Below are 23,147 nucleotides of genomic sequence, written 5' to 3'. Positions count from 1 at the left end.
TCAATGGTCTTTACATTTTGGCATGATTTTACAGTGGCTGGTACCGGTTGTTCCTTTCCATGTTTAGCGCTTCCTTCAGGAGCTCTTTTAGGGCAGGCCTGGTGGTGACAAAATCTCTCAGGATTTGCTTGTCTGTAAAGTATTTTATTTCTCCTTCACTTATGAAGCTTAGTTTGGCTGGATATGAAATTCTGGGTTGAAAATTCTTTTCTTTGAGAATGTTGAATATTGGCCCCCACTCTCTTCTGGCTTGTAGAGTTTCTGCCCACAGATCTGCTGTTAGGCTGATGGGCTTCCCTTTGAGGGTAACCCGACCTTTCTCTCTGGCTGCCCTTAACGTTTTTTCCTTCATTTTAACTTTGGTGAACCTGACAATTGTGTCTTGGAGTTGCTCTTCTCGAGGAGTATCTTTGTGGCGTTCTCTGTATTTCCTGAATCTGAACGTTGGCCTGCCTTGCTAGATTGGGGAAGTTCTCCTGGATAATATCCTGCAGAGTGTTTTCCAACTTGGTTCCATTCTCCCCTTCACTTTCAGGTACACCAATCAGACGTAGATTTGGTCTTTTCACATAGTCCCATATTTCTTGGAGGCTTTGCTCGTTTCTTTTTATTCTTTTTTCTCTAAACTTCCCTTCTCGCTTCATTTCATTCATTTCATCTTCCATTGCTGATACCCTTTCTTCCAGTTGATCGCACCGGCTCCTGAGGCTTCTGCATTCTTCACGTAGTTCTCGAGCCTTGGTTTTCAGCTCCATCAGCTCCTTTAAGCATTTCTCTGTATTGGTTATTCTAGTTATACATTCTTCTAAATTTTTTTCAAAGTTTTCAACTTCTTTGCCTTTGGTTTGAATGTCCTCCCATAGCTCGGAGTAATTTGAATGTCTGAAGCTTTCTTCTCTCAGCTCGTCAAAGTCATTCTCCATCCAGCTTTGTTCCGTTGCTGGTGAGGAACTGCGTTCCTTTGGAGGAGGAGAGATGCTCTGCTTTTTAGAGTTTCCAGTTTTTCTGCTCTGTTTTTTCCCCATCTTTGTGGTTTTATCTACTTTTGGTCTTTGATGATGGTGATGTACAGATGGGTTTTTGGTGTGGATGTCCTTTCTGTTTGTTAGTTTTCCTTCTAACAGACAGGACCCTCAGCTGCAGGTCTGTTGGAGTACTGGGCCCTGTGAGTTGTCAGTCTGCCCCTGCTGGGGGGTGCCTCCCAGTTAGGCTGCTCGGGGGTCGGGGTCAGGGACCCACTTGAGGAGGCAGTCTGCCGGTTCTCAGATCTCCAGCTGTGTGCTGGGAGAACCACTGCTCTCTTCAAAGCTGTCAGACAGGGACATTTAAGTCTGCAGAGGTTACTGCTGTCTTTTTGTTTGTCTGTGCCCTGCCCCCAGAGGTGGAGCCTACAGAGGCAGGCAGGCCTCCTTGAGCTGTGGTGAGCTCCACCCAGTTCTGGCTTCCAGGCTGCTTTGTTTACCTAAGGAAGCCTGGGCAATGGCGGGCGCCCCTCCCCCAGCCTCGCTGCCACCTTGCAGTTTGATCTCAGACTGCTGTGCTAGCAATCAGCAAGACTCCGTGGGCGTAGGACCCTCCGAGCCAGGTGTGAGATGTAATCTCCTGGTGCGCAGTTTTTAAGCCCTTCGGAAAAGCGCAGTATTCGGGTTGGAGTGACCCGATTTTCCAGGTGCCGTCTGTCACCCCTTTCTTTGGGTAGGAAAGGGAACTCCTTGATCCCTTTCGCTTCCTGAGTGAGGCAATGCCTCGCCCTGCTTTGGCTCGCGCATGGTGCGCGCACCCACTGGCCTGCGCCCACTGTCTGGCACTCCCTAGTGAGATGAACCCGCTACCTCAGATGGAAATGCAGAAATCACCGTCTTCTGCGTCGCTCACACTGGGATCTGTAGACCGGAGCTGTTCCTATTCGGCCATCTTGGCTCCTCCCCCTCATCCCCACATAATAGTTCTATTTTAAGTTATTTGAGATACCTTCAAACTGCTTTCCACAGTGGCTGAACTAATTTACATTCCCACAGAAGTATGTAAGTATTCCCTTTTCTCTACTACCTCACTATTGTTTTCAACTTTTTAATAATAGCCATTCTGACTGGTGTGAGATGGTGTCTCATTGTGGTTTTATTTGCATTTCCCTAATGATTAGTGATAATGGACATTTTTTTCATATATTCGTTGGCTGCCTACGTGTCTTCTTTTGAGAAGCATCTGTTCATGTTTTTTACCCATTTTTAATGGGGTTATTTGTTTTTTGTTTGTTGAACTGTTTAAGTTCCTTATGGATTCTGGATATTAGACCTTTGTCAAATGCATAGTTTGCGAATATTTTCTTCCTTTCTGTAAGTTGTCTGTTCACTCTGTTGATAGTTTCTTTTGCTGTGCAGAGCTCTTTAATTAGATCCCACTTGTCAATTTTTGTTTTCTCTGTTCTTAAAGGGCTAATAATTTCCTTGGGGGAAATTAGATTAGCTCATGAAACACGCATTTCAAATACATACTCGTAATCATTGTAAAGCATTCACTAAAAACATAGATGAAAATTCTAATAATGTTAAATACACTTTAACTAGTTATAACCTAACTTTTTAAGGATTTTATGACTGAAAACAACATAAGGCAACCTAATGCATAAGGAACATTAAGAAACATGTAAAGATGTATCAAACCATATCTCAGTTTTTTAAATTATAAGGTGAGAATTAGTTGTGATCAGTGTTTTTTAAACTGAAAGAGGGCTGTTATACTTCCTTTAAAGTCATGAAAAGTAGTTATGAAATTAAATAAATGGGCCACAACCAGCATTCTTCTAATAAATAAAATGGTATAGAATAGAAAAAACAGAAAACATCAAAGCATATCACATGAGGGTAAGTGCTGTTTCATGAAATATTTTTTAAAGTTATTTTGGAATATGTCTCTGTGTGTGTATGTGTGTGTGTAATCCATCATAAGATATATTTCCTTTTGTGGGTCATCATACATATAATTTAGATTAGATGGACTAGTTTCATTTCATTTCTTAAGTTCTGCAGTTTTGTAAACTGTCTTAGATTCCATCAGGCTGTAACAACACTGTGTCACATTGAACACTAATTTCCACTGGATTTAAAACTTTCATCAGTTTAAGCAAAAAATTCATCTCTTCTAAAATCCCTGTTCTCCCAATTTGTTATTGTAGAGAATATGAAGGCTGGAGGTATCCTGCATGTGTCATGATGATTTGAGTATAATTTTTTCTACTCTGGCATTCTTTTCTAGGAACTGAACCAAGTTTGTGCTGAGACTCATTTTCAGTCCTTGAAGTTTCTGCAAGTGCTATATTTCATGCACAGTATCAGGTTGACCCTGAAGCACCAAAGCTCTATTCCTGGGATCTCATAGTGCAGTTAATGAAATGAGTTATTTAAGCTTCTGTCTTGAGCCTACTTGTTTTTGGCAGATATCAAACCTAACCTAACTGACTGGTAAGCCAAAAAATGCTGTCCTATCAATTCTCTAATTTTGTCACTTCTCTCTCCTCTCCCTAAGTCCTCCTGCAAAAAGATTGTCCATATTCCTTCAGCCAAAAGATAAGGGCACTTTCATGGAGATCATTTGTCTATTTGCTCTTGACCCCTAACCTCCATCCTGCCTGACTGCTATGTATTAGGAGACTGAGGTCAGCACATTGTATTTCTCAGACCTCCTCTGACAGCTGGCTTTTTCTTGAGTACTTATCATTAGGAGAGGGAACACGGAATCAGAAAGTGGGAGGAAGAGAGAAGCTTTCCGTTTCTGGTTCATTCACTTTGGTAGTTGTTGAAAATTGCTAGAAATGCAGAGAGAGAGGATGATACTGGACTTCAGCGATCTGGGAAAGGCTACCTTTTCAGTGTCAGTCCTGGGATGGTTAAGCTGTAACCTCTTTGGTGGATCAAACACCAACTACAACAGAGTTTCTAACAGAATTGCATCAGGCACAAGCTCATGGACTCTAGGTCAAGGACTTTCACAGCTTTTGATCTTTGAGTGTCATATCTTTTGCCTTTTCTTTCTCTAGATAATATCACCCTTTCCCCCTTTTGATATTCCTGTCCTTTCTACATGTTTAAAGCCAGTTCTCCATATTGCATTTCCTCTAAATTAATAGAGTTGATCTATTTCTTTAACTGAACTCTGACTCAGTCCTTCAACACAAACGGGCATGGAAGACATATCACCAAAAACAGCACTATTTTGAACATCTGAGTTCCAGCTCTACTTTAGCCTATGGAATAAGAGATGAAGGCATTTGCTTTGGGTTTATGAGTAGTCTTAGCAAAATTATTTTTTCCTTATTGGTGCTTGAAGTAAATTAGAACATTGTTCGACAAAAATTCATTCCCTCTGATCTACATACAGGGAGTACATTTCTATGCTCCACAGATGTGGAACATAGCCATGCGATTTCCCTTGATCCATGGGATACGAGTTAAGTAACAGCAATAAAGTAGCAATCTTATGCCTTAGGGGGCATCACATATTTCCGCCAATGCCTTGGGAATATTCTGACTGCTACCAGAAAAAACTCCTGCTTCAACTGGCTTCTTCCTGTCTCATCCATGCATGGATCAGAACTGTTCCAACACACATGCAGACTTGCAGCACAAAGCTCAGTTGCCTCCGCCAAACTACAGGCCTGAGAAAATGTGAATAAAAGCTGTTTGTCTTTGAGATTTTGAAATTGTTTGATATGCAGACAAAGCTACTACTGTCATAGTTTTCTGCCATATTTTAGCTTTTCCTAACTTACTGACTTCTCTCTATGTAATTGCTAACATAGATAATCTCTGCGATCAGTATCTGTGCAACTCTCTGACCTCGCCATCGTGACCTGCTGTGACTGGCTACATAATATCTGGTGATTTCATTTAAAGCCATGAGAAAATGAAAATGTTATTAATTTTTCAGCACTTGCATAACACAGAAAGCAACTGGTAGGCTTGGCCAACAATTTCAAGAAATAATATTTTCAAAAAAGACATATTTTGCTTAAGCTAAAAATGTGCTATCCTTTATTAATTTATGTATTTGTTCATTATTCATTATTATTTCAAATGTGGAGAATACACAAACAGAGTTTCTTGATCTCATTCTAAAGACAGACTCTAAAATATAAACAAATAAATCAACAATATAGTGCCATATGCTATTTTAGATAGGTTGATCAGTGAAGATCTTTGGCCTTTTGCCATAGTCGTCATAAACACTAGCAGAGTTTGTTTGTGTTATTGTTGAAATATATGTATAAACCAATAATTTCATATATAAGATTAGTCCAGAAAAAAATATTCTTTTTTTTCATTCAGCAATAATATTTAAATGAGATTCCGTGCCTTGCAAAATATTTCATGATGAAAAAGCTGGTATTTATTACAAAGTTACCAAAGGATATCTTTCAGAACCCAAATATAAGAACTTTAAGCAGACATATCAAATGATTGGAACTAGAAATTAGCAAATTACCTGAAGAGCTGCTTTCTCCATTTCTCTCTTTTCTGAAGCTGCATTTCCTCTGCTCTTTACTTTGCTTGATGAATATCTAATTTATTCCTTACTCTGCAAAATAACTTTCTCTAATTGCCCATGACCCATGTGGCCACTTTAGCCCCAGATTCATAGGTATTACATAATGATAACTGATAACATTCTCCAATTCCAAATTCTTAGTAAGGAGAATCTTATTAACTTTTACTAAGAGCCCATGCTCAAAACTTCTCTAGGTCAGTGATTCTCAAAGTGCAATTTTTGTACCTGTAAGAGTAGCAACACCTGATAATGTGTTAAAGATGCAAATTCACAGGCCCAGCCCCAGACCTACTGAATTGGAACCTCCAGGGTGGCTGTCAGAAATCTGTGTCTCAAGCCTTTCAGGTGATTCTAATGCATGCTAAACTTTGAGAACCACTGCTCTAGGTCATGCCTCTAGTACTAATGAAAATATATGAAAGTAGATCACTTAGTTCATATAAAACTACTCACTTTTATGAATCATGGGGTAGGGATGGGATGGATTTTAAAGAAATTTCTTTTAAATGGAAAAGGGAAGTATGGAATAGAAAATAAATGATTAACCTCCTTAGTACATCTAGGAGCCTTCTCATCTTTGGTTCCATTAGGGAAATTAAGCATAGATTGCCTCCCATCCAAGATTGGAATTTTTGTTAATAAAAATTACTTCTACTAAGTATGAGAAATTTATTTTTCATATATGATTAAGTAATAAATTAGAACACACAGGAAATATGTGTTTAATTTTTTTCCAGAGGAATCAGATCCAAAGACATAGGAAAACATTTTACTCATAAGACCCCTCATAAAAAGTAGAGTGTTTGAATTTATCTTATATTGTGTTTTGGTTTTTAAAATAGTATAAATATTGTTTTTAGAGCAGTTTGATAGCTAAATAACTCCATGGGAATCCCAGCACAATATGGTTCATAAATACTGGATAAAGCTACGTGATGTTCATAAAGTCTTTTCTCTGACATCCTTACATGCTATGTTAGTATTAAATTCATAAAGACAGCAATGAGATTTAAAGCATTGCTTGTTCAGAATATTTTCCAGTAAAATAAAGGTCTTGGTATTAGAGTACATCATAGTAGGAGAAGAGAAATTTCTGGTGATTTAATAACCACTATTTACTCTGAAGAAGTAGGAATCAAATAAACTCCTCATCATCATAATGCTGTCCCAGGCACTGAACAAAGATAACTACAGGATGTGCCCTTTGTCCTTCAAGAGATTACAATCTGAGAACATTTATTTTGCCTTAAAGAAACTGATTTAAGCAACCTAGCACAGAGAAGAAGTCACACACAGAGTTCCCAGGCAGTTAAAAAGTCGGTGAAACAGAAATGGAAGAGACAGGACTCATTTCATGTACATGGCAATAGAAAACTTTTAAGAGTATGAAGACTTGATCTTTTCACCTGTGTTAAATACTCATAAGGCACAAAATAACTTCCTTGATTTCTGTTCAAAATTTTCCCACTGCAGTTCACTATCTTTGCTTCTCTTCTTCCTCTCTCAATGATAAACTGCTAAAGTAAACCATAGAAAGTGAGACAAAAATGTATTTGTTCTGGGAATATTAGAGCCAAATAAAACACATTATTGAGAGCAGATGCATGCAAAACACAATGTAGAGAGAAGAACGTACATCATGGTAGAGACAAAGAGAAACAACGAAACAAGACCTGGACATGACCTCAATAGAGACATGTTAAGATGTTTAATGAAGACATGATTGCCAAAACCTAAACATTGAAACAAACAGAAATCCTAACACTACAAAAACAATTAAATCTAGTTTGTTCATTTGATAGAATAATACACAACAGCTATAAGGCTTAAACTAGACCTGCAGGCATACCTCAGAGATATTGTGGGTTAGGTCCCAAATCATTGCAATGTAGAGAGTTATACATATTTTTTGGTTTCCCAGTACATAAAAAAGTTACATTTGTACTGTATTGCAGAATATTAAGTGTGCAAAATTATGTCTAAAAAATGCACACATTAATTTTAAAATATTTTATTGCTAAAAAATGCTTACTATCATCTGAGCCCTTCAGCAAGTTATAATCTTTTTGCTGGTAAAGGTCTTGCTTCAGTGTTGATGGCTGCTGACTGATCAGGTGCTAGTTGCTAATGGTTGGGATAGCTGTGGCAATTTCTTAAAATAAGACAACACAGTGGGAGGATCACTTGAGGCTGGGAGGTTGAGGATGCAGTGAGCCATGATTGTGCTCTGCATTCCAGCCTGGGCAAAAGAGCACAACCCTATCACTAATAAAATAAAATAAAATATGAAATAAAATAAAACTAAGACTGCAATATCATATCGACTGACTCTTCCTTTCACAAGAGATTTCTCTGTATCATATGATGCTGTTTGATAGCATTTTACCCACAGTAGAGCTTCTTTTAAAATTGTTTGCTAACTAAGTTTACAGACTATTCTAAATCTATTGAAATTTCAACACTCTTCACAGCGTCTTGACCAGGAGTAGATTCTGTCTCAAGAAATCACTTTCTCTTCTCATCCTTAAATAATAATTCCTCATCCATTAAAGTTTATCATGAGATTGCAGCAATTCAGTCACATCTTCAGGCTCCAGTTTTAGTTCTAGTCTCTTGCTATTTCCACCACACCTACAGTTACTTCCTCTACTGAAGTCTTGAACTTCTCAAAGTCATTCATGATGATTCAAATTGACTTCTTTGAAACTCCTGTTAATGTTGTTATTTTGACCTCAACCCACAAATCATGTTCGTAATGGCATGTAGGATGGTGAATCTTTTCCAGAAGGTTTTCAAATTACTTTGCCTGGTCCATCAGAGAAATCACTGTCTATGGCAGATATTGCCTTACAAAATGTATTTCTTAAATAATAAAACTTGAAAGTCAAAATTACTCCTTGATGGTTGCAGGTACTCCCTTCTGTGGAAAAAAAAATACTCCTTGATCCATGGGCTGCAGAATGATTACGTTAGCATGAATGAAAACATATGCATCTCTTGAATCTCCTTGTGCATCTCTGTCAAAGCCTTTGGAAGACCAAGTGCATGTCAATGAGCAGTAATATTTTGACAGCAATCTTTTTATGTAAGCAGTGTCTCAACAGTGGACTTGAAATATTCTCTAAACCATGCTGTAAAGAGATGTGCTGTCATCCAGGCTTTTTTGTTTCATTTATAGAGCACAGGTAGAGTAGATTTAGCATAATTCTTGAGGGCCCTATAATTTTTGCAATGGTAAATGAGCATTGGCTTCGACTTAAAGTCATCAACTGCATCAACCTCTAACAAGAGAGTCAGCCTATCCTTGAAATTTTGAAGCCAGGCATTGACTTCTCCCCTTTAGCTATTAAAATCTTAGATGGCATCTTCTTCCAGTAGAAGTTTATTTCATCCACATTGAAATTCTGTTCTTTTAGTGTAGCCGCTCTCATCAATTATCGTGTCTAGGTCTTATGTATAACTTCTGGCAGCTTCTACATCAACACTTTCCTCATCTTGCACTTTTGTTTTATGAAGATGGCTTCTTTCCTTAAACCTCATGACCCAACCTCTGCTAGGTTCAAACTTTTCTTCTGCAACTTCCTCACCTCTCTCAGCCTTCATAGAATTGAAGAGAGTTAAGGCTTTGCTCAGGATTAGGCTTTGGCTTAAAAGAATGTTGTGGGTTGCTTGATCTATCCAGACCGCTAAAAATTTCTCCATATCAGCAAGAAGGCTGTTGGCTTTCTGTCATTCCTGTGTTCACTGGAGTAGCACTTCTAATTTCCTTAAAGAATGTTTCCTTTGCATTCACAACTTAGCTAATGTTGATGCGAGAGATCTAGCTTTCTGCCTGTCTCTGCTTCCAACATGCTTTCCTCACTTAGCTTAATTATTTCTGGCTTTTTATTTCTGGCTTTTTATGTAAAGTAAGAGACAAGCAACTCTTCCTTTCACTTAGACACTCAGAGGCCATTGTAGTATTCTACTTGGCCTAATTTCAACATTCTTGTGTCTCAGTGAATAGGGCAACCTGAGGAGAGGGAGAGAGACAGGAGAGTGGCCAATGGCTGGAAGAGTCAGAACACACACAACATTTGTTGATTAAGTTCACCATTTCATACGGGTATGGTTTGTGGCACCCCAAAACAATTATAAGAGTGACATCAAAGATCACTGATCACAGATCACTCTAATAGATAATAATAAGTTAAAAATGGAAATACTGAGAGAATTACTAAAATGTAACAGAGACATGAAGTGAGCACATGTTGCTGGAAAATAGCACTCTTAAACTTGCTCAACACAGGTTTGTCCCAAACCTTCATATTGTAAAAAACACAATGTTTGCAAAGTACAATAAAGTGACATGCAATAAAAAGTGTAAGAATGTATATGTGTTAGCATAGGCAGATTGAAAACATATTTGAGTGGAAAAAAAGAAAATTGTAAAATGAAACACACACCATACTCTTAAATATGTAAAAACAAAAACCTGCACCAAAAATTTTATAAATTTTCTTGCACATATTTGGAGATATAAACTGTCTTTGTGTTTTCCCCTAAGGGAATGCACACAAATCAGGCAAGGATGGGGAGAGTGGAAGATAATTGTCAAGGGACTCAACCTTCCAATCTCATAGTCTCATTATTTAAAAGACCAAGGCAATAAAGTATTGCTTGTGTAATAAAAATTTGAAAAATGAAAATAAAAGTAAATAAGGCTTAGGAGGCATTTTCAGAAAAGCAAAAGTTTGAATCACAAACTCAGGCTGGACTCTAAATATAATGCATGGTATCTCTTCATACCATGCATTGGAAATAGAAGCACTGGATTATGATAGTAGGAAACATGCAAATAACTGCTCTTCTTTTGAGTCTATGTTCACCTACTTCTTATAGTTTGATCTATGCCCCCAAGGAAAGTATATGCTTAGCTTGGCAGGATGAATTCACTTGTTAGCTGAGTATTGGATGCTTACCGTGCACCACTCTCTGCTCTGCATAATGGGAATACAACAGTAAACAAAACAACAGAATCTTTCCCTGTGAAACTTATATTATAGTGTAACATGTAAAAATGTTAGATGGTAGTAAATGATATGAAAAATACAACAGAAGGGAAGATACAAAATTTGAGGGAGTTATTTGGAATGAAATGTAGGCACGAGGATTGTTAAGTTGTTACAGGTTTTGAATCATACTCTGAGTTAAATGAGAAACAGTTGCCAAGTTTTAGGCAAAAAAATTATTAGTACCTCTTTGGATGCTGTGTTGAGAATAGAGCAAAACAGAGCTGGGGTAGAAATGGTAAGAATTGTTAGGTTACTATAGTAATCCAGACAATAGAATATGGTGCTTTGGACCAGTGTAGTAGCAGAGGGATGATGAGAAATGTTCAAATCAAGATGTGTTTTGAGTGTAAAGTCCATAGGATTTGCTGTAGGATATCCTATGGATTTCACAGGGATACTTTACTCCAGAGAATTTAGTTATATTAGTACAAATAAGCAATTTGAAGTTTTAGAGATAAGCATCAAGGTCTATATTAATTTAACTTAGGGAACAAAAAGAAAAACTAGAATATGTGGAAATTTTATTTTGATCCTAAAATGAATGTCTTTTTATTTAAAAAAAAAAGCTAATGCATTAATATAACATTTTGGACTTTGATTTTAAGGCTTGACCATAAATCATAAGAACTTAAGCAGAGCCTCCTGTTGAATTAGTGATACTTGAATATTCTCACTATGTTACTGTGTTTCTTCACTCATGAGACACTGATTTTTTTCTCATTTTAACACCGTTGAAATTTGATGTGTGTTGAAATCAATAGTGTCTCCCAACAGCAATCAGCCAGTGAGGATAATTCCATTACTTATTTATGGGCAACCATCAAAATGCCAGATAAAAACTTGCAGAAAAGGTAGCAGTGGCTTGTAGGAAAGCCCAGAAATAATTCTGGAGAGTTCTTTTAAATTCTTAGAAACTATGAGTAAAGAAATTGAATTAGACAGTATTTAGTAAAATTCCTGATGTGGTATTTAAAAGTAAGCTAGATCATCATAATTACAAAGTTGTCTTAAGAACCCATTACTAAAGTGTTCTTCTGTATATGATTTTAGGAAATACTATATTATCAATGTTTTTGAAGATGATATCAATTGCCGAATTGAAAAATTACTTAGAAAATTTGTAGTCTAATTATGTAAAATTTACAGGAACAACTCAACCTGTTTCTTATTCTTGATAAAAATATACCCTTTAAAAAGCTCTTTTAGTATACACATATAAAATACAAATGTAAGTGACAGTAAGCATTGAATTTTAGTTTAATTGGAAGCATCTTTTTTAGAAGTAACACTGCATCCTAGAGTGAATGGTGCTTCAGAGTCAAGAAGTACACTATGTGCTTTAAAGTAATCGGTTTTTTTTTTTATCAGAAGTGAGATCAAGTTAGCTTTAGAGACTGTAATATCATAGGAAGTGCACTGAGTCATAATTAAGAGGTCTAGCTGTGACATTAACTTTCAGGGAAACATCACGTGACACCAAAATGTTTATTTTACTGGTCTCTAATGCAAAAATGAAAACAATTGATTAGGAAATACATTATCTGGTAGAAATCATTCTGTAAATTCACTTGGTGTTCCAAACATGTTTGTGGATTTTTTGCATGGCTTCTTATATACAAAATAGTAATCTGCATGGCACATAGCGTTTAGTAATCATTTTACCAGGCATATGGCAATGAAGTTCAAAATAGCAACTTTTGAATTAACTATCTAGAAAAGCTCAAATATATAGCATCACCCCTTAAGTCAGTGAAGCTATCTTTTCAGGAACCAGAGATAATATAACTGTTTTGGAAATACAAAAACAGATAAATAAGTCCATCTGTTTCTTTGATAATAGAAAAATAAGTACAATTAAGTGGAAACTGTGAGCCAAGTGTCTTTTTTCTGACCACCACATATTAAGTAACATCCTAGTCACTCTCTGTCACCTGCTTCTGCCAATGACCTACTCCTGTGGTCATAGCATGCATTATATTAACATTTTAAATTATCTCTTTACTTTGTATGGTCATTCTGTCTCTCAAGAGCATAATATCTGTTAGAACAAAAACTGGTCAGGTTTCTTTACTGCTATATGTTTGGCTCTTAGGAAGTGCCTGAGACACAAGAAGTTTCCAATGAATATTTGTGGTATGAATGAAAAAATGTGGTGTTTGAAAAGAGCTTTGAGTAAAAAATCTAAGTACAATATAAATGTAAGAATGTTGTTAAGAATGAGAAAGGGAAGGCATGAATCTTAACCTATATTTTCAAAGGCACACAGTATATATGCAAGTATATAAGTGGCTTTGTTCCCACATCAGTATATATGTACTGGTATATATACTGTATACATACATATACAGTATATATGTACTGGTATATATCAGTATATATGTACATATATACATATATACACATAAATATATATACAGAAATATATATATATATATATATATATATATATATATATATATGGAGAGAGAGAGAGTATATATACTGATGTGGGAACAATCCCACTTATCTGTGATGTCCAAGGAGAGAGGTGTTTTCAATCTAAAGGATAAGGCAAGGGTTAAGAAAATCAAATTTGATCTTTCTCTTATTTTCTGGTTTCTCTTGTTTTTCATTGCACCCTGACATATTTTAAGATAAATTTTGATGTCATATATTCTATGACATGGAACAATTTGGTGATGGCTTTAGGAAGAATTTTGAGAGTAATTTTTATATCATACTTACTGAAACTTAAATTACTCTGCTGTCTTTTGAATTGCTATAGTTATATATTTCTATTATAAAATCACAAAAAGAGAGTTTTTTATACTGCTTTGAGGTTTCTCCCGTTGCTTAAATTTAGAATACAGGTTTTAGTTATGAGTAAAATTATTTATCTATTTTCTAAACACTTTAATTTGAAGAATTTGCTATTTAACCTTTAGATTTAGAGCTCTTCATCAACCATCTGTGAAATATTTATTAATAATTTTATGTGCCTTTGTGTTTGTAGTCATGCTTGACCTTAAGAAAAACACTTTTGCAAATAGTAGTGAGTGAATAAATAGTATACGCACACTGACATTTAGATAAACTCATCTTTGAAGGACTTTTTTTTGGCAATAACTACTGGGTAAGTGTACTTCACTTCTGGATATATAACTAAGCACAGTTACAGAACTGATCAAATTTTTAGTTGTTAAATAACTATTTTTAATATATTTCTCTCATTTTTAATGCAGAGAGGGCATTAAAAATGCCCGTCAGTTAATATTTAGAATTTTCCAAATTTAATCTCATCTCAAGCTCTAAGATTACTTCCACTGAGATAAATAGTAATACACTAAGCATGTTCTACAATAATTTAAAAAAAGATGAATGTTCCCTTTCTTGTCTCTTTCTCTAAGTATAAATTATTCAGGCCATAATAATATTACTAAGAATTAACACTTTTGTGTCCTAATTACATGTCTCTAAACACTAAATATGTAATCACATGTAACTCCAGCACTACATACTCTATTTATATCACTTCATTTAATCTCAAACAATCCCATGAGGAAGGTAATATTTTAGAATCTAGGAAAAACCATATGGAGAGGTTAAGAAACATTCCCCAGATTAAGAAACTTTAAATTCAGATCTTTCCAACTCTACTCCCAAATCTTAACCATGACGCTATAAAGAAGTAGCATGCAATAACAAGATAAAACTTTATAAATTATAGAATAATTTTGTTATAGTGGAAATGTCAATGGCTGATTAAAATGTATTTCTATTGTTATTCCTAATAGTCCTATGTCTTAGAAAATCTGACTTGAGAGGATTGAACCTGATCCATATTTGAGAAAATATTGAGGTATATCTGCTACCATGCTAAACAGATCTGTAAATTGAATAAGGTGATCTCCATTATATCTTTCATTATATGTTTGTTTAATTCTAAGTAAAATAACACACTATGTCATTAACATAATATAATTTGGCTCAAATACATTAGCATAGATCATTCCTTTGACCCACACAGGCATTTTTAAATTATTAGTCATCTTGTAACTAGTCATACTAAACATGTTTGAATATACAATTCATTCAAATTAAGCTACAGAACATCTTCATAGTCTTACCTACAGATAACATTTACATGTAATAAATATTAAATATATATTTTTAATAAATGGACAACAGTATTAAGAACAGAAAAGCCGTTGTTCACAAAAAGACATAAGGCATACCTAGTTATGAAATATTTACTTGTTTGGCCTGCAGTTGTCTTAAAATGAATTTGTAATGTGTGATAGGCTGAAAAAATAGCCCCTCAAAGATGTCCATGTCCTAATCCCAATCCCTAGAACCTGTGAATGTGTTACCCTACATGAAAAAAGGAACTTTACAGATGTGATTATGTCAAGGATCTTGAGGTATGGAGATTACATTGAATTGTAAGAGAGAGGAGGCAGAAAGAACGAAGTCAGTAAAAGGAGATGTGATAATGGAATCAAGGGTTGGAATGATGCACTTTGAAGACACAAGAAGAGGCCAGAAATCAAAGAATGCAGTCAACCTGTAAGTACAGGAAGAGGAAATGGGATTCTCCCCTGAAGCTTCCAGAGGAAACATAGCCTTGCCAACACCTTAGTTTTAGACTTCTGACTTCCAGAATGTTAAGAGAATAAATTCATGTCATTCTACATCACTAAATTTGAGATAAACTCTTGTAGCAGTATTAGAAAACTAGTAACTTACGGTTGTTAAATAGGACTTCTCAGAGTTGCACCTCTGGCCAAGATTTGCCATCACACCAGAAATAATCAAACCAAATAAAGCAAAACAAAAATGAGCAAACAAAAATACATGAAAAACAGTTTTCAAAGTACTAGACATCAAATAATGAAAGACAGTCATTTCTTCCAGGCAAATGAAATGAATAAACATATTAATTGAGCCCTGTAATTTTCCTAGTTTGCTGTCTTCAGAGAAATTTCAGGCCATGGCACAGAAAGGAGGAAACTTGGTATAACATGGAGAACTCACTGAATTGAGGAGACAGAGCTAAGAATCTGAAAAGAACATAACAGCAAGATTTCACAGAACAGAGTATCTGAAAAGTGAGAATAGCTTCCCAGACATAGAGCTGTGGGAGAGCTGGAAAGAGGAAACTGCCTGAGGCTGGGGAAATGCCAAGCATTAATTAGAAAGAATAGGGCTTGGAACACACACAGCTGGGAACTGTGTCCGACACTTCCAGACACACTGGATAAACTCATAATACATGCGATAGAGAACTCAGAAAGTTTATCTTGGTAGTTGGGAATATATACCTATGAACTGAGCACTGCTCTAGGCACAACTAACAAATTTTAAGAGCAACACCTAAAAGGACCAAACTTCTTTGCAGGTAACTTCTCTGAGTCCCCAAAGCTCAATGAGATATCACTATGTATCTATTAGAATGGCTAACATAAAAAGTAGTGAAAACACCAAATGTTGGTGAAGATACAGAGAAATTGCTGGTGGAAATGTGAAATGCTAATGGCCATTCCGGAAAACAGTTAAACAATTTCTGAAAAAATTAAATATGTAGCTGCCATACAACCTAGCAACTGCATTTCTGAATATTTATCTCAGCAATGTGAAGACTAATGTTCACACAAAACTTTTACATTAATGTTTATAGCAGTTTTATTCATAATAGGCACAAACTGGAAGTAACCTATATGCCTCTTGCTGAGTGAATAAACAAATTGTGGCATATTTGCACCATGGAATGCTACTTAACAATACAAAGAATAAGCTATTGATACACACAAGAACTTGAATGAATCTCCAGAGAATTATGCTGAGTGAAAACATCCAATCCCAAAAAGTTACGTACTGTATGATTCCATTTAAAGAACATTCGAGGCCGGGTGTGGTGGCTCATGCCTGTTATCCCAGCACTTTGGGAGGCCGAGGGAGGCAGATCACGAGGTCAGGAGATCGAGATCATCCTGGCCAACATGTTGAAACCCCATCTCTACTAAAAATACAAAAAATTAGCTGGGCATGGTGGCGGGCACCTGTAGTCCCAGCTACTGGGGAGGCTGAGGCAGGAGAATGGCGTGAACACGGGAGGTGGAGCTTGCAGTGAGCCGAGATCGCGCCACTGCGCTCCAGCCTGGGTGTCAGAGCAAGACTCCGTCTCAAAAAAAAAAAAAAAAAAAAAAAAAAAAAATTTCGAATATTGTTGAAATAACAAAATGTCAGAAATAGAGATCAGATTAGTGGTTTCCAGTTGTAAATAAATGGGTGGAGTGAAGTGGATGTGGATGCAAAAAACAACGGAAGAATCTATGTGGTGATGAAGAATCTTCCTGCCAGGCCCAGCTGCCTGCCCCAGCACAGGCCTTCCCCCAAGTACCCTGGTCTCCACTGCCAGGACACACTTGTTTGACGCCTGGTTTCCCCCATGGCTGCCACGCTGATTCTCCGTTCCGCACATCGTGTCCCATGAAAATGCATGACAGTACCACTCCTTGTGTTTAAAAGAGCCAGTTATTTTGTCAGGCCGTGATCACTGCCTGCTGAACAGAAAAGTAGACGCCATTGTCTCTGCTCTCAGGGTGTTCATAGTATAGTGGGGCTGGCACACAGGAACCAGGGGTATATCTTGAGCTCTATATCTTGGCTCTTTCAATGTCAATATCCTGGTTGACATATTTTCCTGTACTTTTGCGATAGGTTAGCATTGGAAGAGTCTCAATTAAGAATGCACAGAATCTCTCAACATTACTTCTTACAACTTCATGTGAATCTACAATTATCTTAAAATGAAAAGTTTAATTTTAAAAAGATAACTGGCCAATTAAATCAAAATAGAAATAGATTTTAAAGTTTATAACATATATTTATAACATATGTATTTGTATATACATGTACATATATGTACATATATTTATAACATATGTATAGATACAATAGATGCCAACAGGGCAAATGGAAATATACAATTTAAAGTTTATTATTCTATAGGTGAAACTGATAACATCAGTTGAAGACAGACTGTGATAAGTTATAGATATGAGCTATAAATTCTAAAGTAACTATAAAATAACGAAACAAAAAATTATAGCCAATAAATTACCAAAGGGGATAAAGCAGAATCTTAAAAACAATTATTTCCCAAAAAGTGAGAAATGGAAAAATACAGGATAAAGAACACAAGGGACAAAGTGAAAAGTGAAAGCATCAAGATAATAGACTTGAACATAACCATGTCAATTTTACATTAATTGTAAATAGTCTAAATGCTCTTTCAAGACACTGTTAAGCAAATTAATGTTTTTCACTTGTAAAATCTATTTTAATTTAATTTAATTTTTCAAGTTCCAGGGTATATGTGCAGGATGTGTAGGTTCGTTATGTAGGAAAATGTGTGCCATAGTGGTTTGCTGCACCTATCAACCCATCACCTAGGTATTAAGCCCCACATGAATTAGCTATTTTTCCTGATGTTCTCCCTCTCCACACATCCTCCTAACAGGCCCCAGTGTGTGTTGTTCCCCTCCCTGTGTCCATGTGTTCTCAACGTTCAACTTGACAACATACAATATTTGGTTTCCTGTTCCTGTGTGAGTTTGCTGAGGATGATGGCTTCCGGCTTCACCCATGTCCCTGCAACGAACATGATCTCGTTCCTTTTTATGGCTGCATAGAATTCCATGGTGTATATGTGCCACATTTTCTTTATCCAGTCTATAATTGATGGGCATTTGGGTTGATTCCATGTCTTTGCCATTGCGAATAGGGGGATGAACATACACATGCATGTATCTTTATAATAGAATAATTTATATTCCTTTGGGTATATACTCAGTAATGGGATTGCTGGGTCAATAGTATTTCTGCCTCCAGATCTTTGAGAAATCGCCGCACTGTCTTCAACAATGGTTGAACTAATTTACATTCCCACCAACAGTTTAAAAGGGTTCTTATTTCTCCACAAATTTGCCAGCATCTGTTGTTTCTTGACTTTTTAATAATCACCATTCTGACTGAAGTGAGACCATATCTCATTGTGATTTTGATTTGCATTCCTCTAATGATAAGTGATGTTGAGCTTTTTTTCATATGTTTGTTGACTGCATGAATGTCTACTTTTGAGAAGTTTCTGTTCATGTCCTTTGTCCATTTTTTAATGTTTTTTTTCCTTGTAAATTTGTTTATGTTCCTTGTAGACTCTGGATTTTAGATCTTTGTCAGATGGATACATTGCAAAAATTTTCTTCCGTTCTATAGGTTGCCTGTTCACTCTGATGACAATTCATTCTGCTGTGCAGAAGCTGGTTAATTAGATCCCATTTGTCAATTTTTGCTTTAGTTGCAGTTGCAATTGCTTTGGACATTTTTGTCGTGAAATCTTTGCCTGTACCTGTGTCTTGAATGGTATTGCCTATATTTTCTTCTATGGTTTTTATAGTTTTGGGTTTTATATTTAAGTATTTAATCCATCTAGAGTTAATTTTTGCACAAGATGGAAGGAAGGGGTCCAGTTTCAATTTTCTGCACATGGCTAGCCAGTTCACCCGGCAACATTTATTAAACAGGGAATCCTTTCCACATTGCTTGTTTTAGTAGGTTTGTCAAAGATCAGATAGCTGTAGATGTGTGGTGTTATTTCTGAGTTGTCTATTGTTTTCCATTCATCAATGTGTCTGTTTCTGTACCAGTATCATGCTGTTTTGATTACTGTAGTCTTGCAGTATACTTTGAAGTCAGGTAGTGCAATGCCAAAGCTTTGTTCTTTTTACTTAGGATTGTCTTGGTTATGTGGGTTCTTTTTTTGGTTCCTTATGAATTTTAAGTAGTTTTTTTTTAATCTGAGAAGAATGTCAATGGTATTTAGTGGGAATAGCATTTAATATGTAAATTACTTTAGGCAGTATGGCCATTTTCACGATTTGATTCTTCCTATCCATGAGCATGGAATGTTTTCCATTTGTTCGTGTCCTCTCTGATTTCCTTGAGGAGTTGTTTGTAGTTCTCCTTGAAGAGGTCCTTCACTTCCCTTGTTAGCTGTATTCCTAGATATTTTATTCTCTTTGTAGCAATTGTGAATGTGAGTTCATTCATGATTTGGCTCTCTGCTTGTCTGTTGTTGATATATAGGAATGCTAGTGATTTTTGCACATTGATTTTGTATCCTGAGACTTTGCTAAAGTTGCTTATCAGCTAAAGAAGCTTTTGGGCTGAGACAAAGGGGTTTTCTAGATATGGGATCATGTCATCTGCAAACAAAGGCAATATGACTTGCTCTCTTCCTATTTTAATACCCTTTATTTTTTTTCTCTTGCCTGATTGCCCTGGCCAGAACTTCCAATACTATGTTGCATAGGAGTAGTGAGAGAGAGCATCCTTGATTTGTGCCAGTTTTCAAGGGGAATGCTTCCATTCAGTGTGATATTGGCTGTGGGTTTGTCATACATGGCTCTTATTATTTTGAGGTATGTTCCTTCAATACCTAGTTTATTGAGAGTTTTTAATATGAAGGGATGTTGAATTTTATCAAAAGCCTTTACTGCATCTATTGAGATAATCTTGTGGTTTTCATCTTTAGTTCTGCTTATGTGATGAATCACATTTATTGATTTGTGTATATTGAACCAATATAGCATCTCTGGGAGGAAGCCAACTTGATCATGGTAGGTAAGCTTTTGGATATGCTGCTGGATTCGGTTTGCCTGTGTTTTATTAAGGATTTTTGCATCGATGTTCATCAGAGATATGGGCCTGAAATTTTGGTGTATTTTTTGTTGTTGTATCTCTTCTAGGTTTTGGTATCAGGATAATGCTGGCTTCATAAAATGAGTTAGGGAGGAGTCCCTCCTTTTCAACTGTTTGGAAGAGTTTCAGAAGAAATAGTACCAGCTCCTCTTTGTACCTCTGATAAAATTGAGCTGTAAATCCGTCTGGTCCTGGGCTTTTTTTGCTTGTAGACTATTTATTACTGCCTCAATTTCAAAACTCATTATTGGTCTATTCAGAGATTCAACTTCTACCTGGTTCAGTCTTGGGACAGTGCATGTGTCCAGGAATTGATCCATTTCTTCTAGATTGTCTAGTTTATTTGCATAGAGGTGTTTATTGTATTCTCTGATGATTGTTTGTATTTCTGTGGGGTCAGTGGTGATACACCCTTTATCATTTGATTGATTGTGTCCAGCATTTTTCTAAATGAGGCACAGACTAGAAAAAAAGTATTTATAAAGCATATTTTATTTTATTTTATTTTAATGTTTATTTTGTTTTGTTTTTTTCTGTTGCCCAGGCTACAGTGCAGTGGTGCAATCATAGCTCACTGCAACCTCGAGCTCCTGGGTTCAAGCAATCTTCCTGTGTCAAGTCTATCAAGTAGCCAGGACTACAGGTATGTGCCAGCATGCCCAGCTAATTTTATTTTATATCTTGTAGAGATGGAGTCTCACTGTGTTTCCCAGGCTAGTCTTGAACTCCTAACCTCAAGTGATCTGTCTCAGCCTCTCAAAGAATTGGGATTATAGGTGTAAGCCATCTCACCCAGCCTGTAAAGCACATTTTATATAAAGCATATATTTTGAACTATTAAAACTCAATAATAAGAAATTCAAAATTTAAGGAAATGTGCAAAGATTTGAACACTTCACCAAACAAGATGGCATATATGCACATGAAAGATGCCCAACATCATTAGTCATTAGGGAAATGCACGTTCAAATCATAATGAGATAACATTAAAAGTGTATTAGAGTGCCTAAAATTTAAAAAGACTGGACATGACAAACGTTTGAGAGGACTGGAAGTTTCATACCCTGCTGGTGGGAATAGAAAATGGTACAACCATTTTGAGAAACAATGGCATTTTTTTTAAAGGTGAATATACACCTACCATACGACTCAGACATTTTACACTTACGTGTTTACCCAAGAAAAGTGAAAACATATGTTCATACGAAGACTTGTATATGAGCGTTCATGATAACTATCTTGTAATAGCCAAAAACTGGAAAGAATCCAAATGCCTACCAAAGGTGAATGGATAAACACATTGTGTTACATCAATACAATGAAACAGCACTCAGCAATAACAGGGGTGACCCATTGGTACACACAACAATATAAGTAATCTCAAAACATTATGCTTTATGAAATAAGCCAGACAAAAACATAGGCTTACTGTATAATTCCACTTACATAGTGCAAAATGATGGATTTACAGTGACAGAAAAGCAGACAGTGGAGAGAACAAGGTATAGAGGGGCAGGAGGGAAGCATTAGATGTGTGCATTAGAAAACTTTTAGGGATGATGGATTTGTTTATTGCTTGGTTATGATTGTAACGGTTTCACATGTGTATATGTAGGTCAATTTTTTTTCAAATTATACACTATAATTGTGATTCATTACATGAACAAAAAATGAAGTTTTAAAAATCCCATTTACAATACCATCAGAAAACAAAAATAATGCATTTAATGAGATGTGCATAATGTCTGCACAGAAAACTCAAAAAATCTTCAGAGAGAAATTAACGAAGAGCTAGATAAGGAAAAGGATTTACCTTATTCATAGATTGGAAGCCTCAATATCTTTAAGCTCTCAGTGCCTCTCAAGTTAATCTGTAGATTCAGTGCTATCCCAATCAAAATCCTAGCAGGATTTTTGGGGAGTAAAAATTGACAAGTTGGAAGGTGCTAGAGTAACTGCATATTCATATGGGGGGGAAATGGATCTTTCCCTCCATCTCACACAATACAAAAAAAATGCATAGACAAATTCATAGAGACAGAAAGTAGAACAGTGGTTATCAAGAGTTGGGGTGATGGTAGAATGGGTAATTATTGTTTAATAGAGTTTCAGTAGGGTTTGATGAAAAGTTCTAAAAAGGAATAGTGATAGTTTCACAACAGTGTGAATGTATGTAATACCAATAACCTGTACACTTAAAAATGGATAAAATAGTAAATTTTATACTATATATATTTTATCATAATTAAAATGAAAAAATAGTTTAGGCTTTGAAAAGCAGAGTGGCCCTAAAAGCAACCTCTCCTAACTAATGTGTGGTTTCTCAAGTAGGGTAGAGAAACCGTTTAGCCTCTCTTAAAGGCTTGGGAAAGATATTGAGCAAAAATGTGCTTTGGACTTGAAAGTATACATTGTACTGATGGAATAAAAATATATAGCGAGTGTATGTTGAAAATATGTGCTTAGATCTAAGAAAAAATAACTAGCAAAAATGTGTTGAAAATATGTACTTAGAATTAGTAGAAAATGAAATAACATAGCTTCCACTAGATGAAAACCTCTAGAGATGTCACATCTGGCTTCTTGTACAATTTCATCAGTGTTATTTATGAACAATTCCTTCAGTGATCAAAACATGTTTTCTGATGGATATGTTTATTATCTTGATTTGTGATGATGGCTTCAAAGAGCTATATGTGTCAAAATCCATCACATTATGGACTTTAAACATGTACAGATTTGGGTTTTGTTGTTGTTGTTTTGTTTTGGTTTTTTTTCTAAGACAGGGTCTTGCTTTGTCATCCAGGC

The 23,147-nt window shown here is 36.0% G+C and overlaps 1 protein-coding gene across 4 annotated transcripts in view; it reads left to right on the top strand.

The window, feature by feature from the left end:
• The window catches only part of KYNU (kynureninase), a 290,523-nt gene that overhangs the window by 61,481 nt on the left and 205,895 nt on the right, over positions 1-23,147 (top strand). For 3 of the 4 annotated variants that reach the window (XM_055108490.2, XM_055108491.2, XM_063595156.1), the window contains exon 3: positions 20,884-20,982. The exons of the other annotated variant lie outside the window; for it this stretch is intronic. The gene's annotated coding sequence lies outside the window, so the exon portion shown is untranslated. The remainder of the gene's footprint in view (positions 1-20,883; positions 20,983-23,147) is intronic. 4 annotated transcript variants of the gene reach the window in all.

This window comes from Pan paniscus, chromosome 13 (genome assembly GCF_029289425.2).
Source record: "Pan paniscus chromosome 13, NHGRI_mPanPan1-v2.0_pri, whole genome shotgun sequence".
Classification (NCBI taxonomy): Eukaryota; Metazoa; Chordata; class Mammalia; order Primates; family Hominidae; genus Pan; species Pan paniscus.
The sequence above is the reverse complement of the archived record's forward strand: the minus strand, read 5'-3'. Positions and strand labels throughout refer to the sequence as shown.